The sequence below is a fragment of the Otolemur garnettii genome, unplaced genomic scaffold, assembly GCF_000181295.1.
Source record: "Otolemur garnettii isolate 467f Iridium unplaced genomic scaffold, OtoGar3 scaffold00139, whole genome shotgun sequence".
Lineage (NCBI taxonomy): Eukaryota > Metazoa > Chordata > Mammalia > Primates > Galagidae > Otolemur > Otolemur garnettii.
Window position 1 is genome coordinate 521766 of NW_003852534.1, and position 1416 is coordinate 523181.

Genomic DNA, 1416 nt, shown 5'->3' on the forward strand with positions numbered 1-1416 from the left:
GCACACTCACAGACAGGCACACATGTGCACTCACACACACAGGCACACATGCACACACACAAAAAGGCACACATGTGCATTCACACACAGGCACACATGTGCACATACACACAGGCACACATGTGCACACACACAGGTACACATGTGCACTCACACACAGGCACACATGTGCACTCACACACACACAGGTACACATGCGCACACACACAGGCACACATGTGCACTCACACACACAGGCACACATGTGCACACACAGGCACACATGCGCACACACACAGGCACACATGTGCACTCACACACACAGGCACACATGTGCACACACAGGCACACATGCACATACACACAGGCACACATGTGCACTCACACACAGGCACACATGTACACTCACACACACAAGCACACATGTGCACTCACACACACAGGTACACATGTGCACTCACACACACACAGGCACACGTGCACTCACACAGGCACACACGTGCACACACAGACAGGCACACATGTGCACACACACAGGCACACATGTGCACACACAGACAGGCACACATGTGCACCCACACAGGCACACATGTGCACTCACACACACAGGCACACATGTGCACTCACACACAGAGACAGGCACACATGTGCACACAGTGTCTGAGGCATCTGGAAGCAGGTACATAACAGATGAGGCAAATTTCCTAAGCAATCAAGATGATCTAGTCATTACTAGTTAGACAGTTAAAATAGCTAATGACACAGACTGCACTGTGGTGTCTGATATTCAAATCTACCCAGGGCTCCTGGTACTCAAGCCCTTGTGTGGTCCCTGGGTGCTGGTCCTGGTAGCCCAGGACAGTCCAGAACAGCCTAGCCTCACCGCAGCCACTGGGAGGTGCTGTCTGGGTGTCCATCTCAGGGCAGCCCTGGGAACCTGAGGGACACAGCCCCACCGTGCACACAGTCAAGAAGCACCAGCCAGTGGATGTGTTTCCTGAAGTGCCCCTTCCTGCCAACTATTGCCACCATCACCTGAGCAAATTTAAGCTTCTCACCACCTGTGGGTGGGTACCCCTGGTGCTGGTGTGCAGGTGAAGGGGCTGATCCCTGCCCCTCCTGCCAGGAGGGCTCCCTAAGCCTGCAGACAGCTCTTAGCCCGAGGCGGCCCCCACGAGGCCAGATCCCTGCCCCAGTCTCTGTCAGAGTCCAGGTGGGTCCCACTTGCCCCTCCCATATCCCTTCCCCAACCCCGGCAGGCCTCCAGGATGCTCCTCTGGCCCTTGGAGGAGCAGTCCAGAACTGGAGAGGTTTGGGGAGGAGGGAAGTGTACACTCCTCCTCCTCTGCTGGACCGTCCCACAGGCCTAGGATGGGAGGTAATGGGCACAGCCATACTGGGTGAGCCTTTTCGTCCCCAGCTCTAGGGCACACTTCA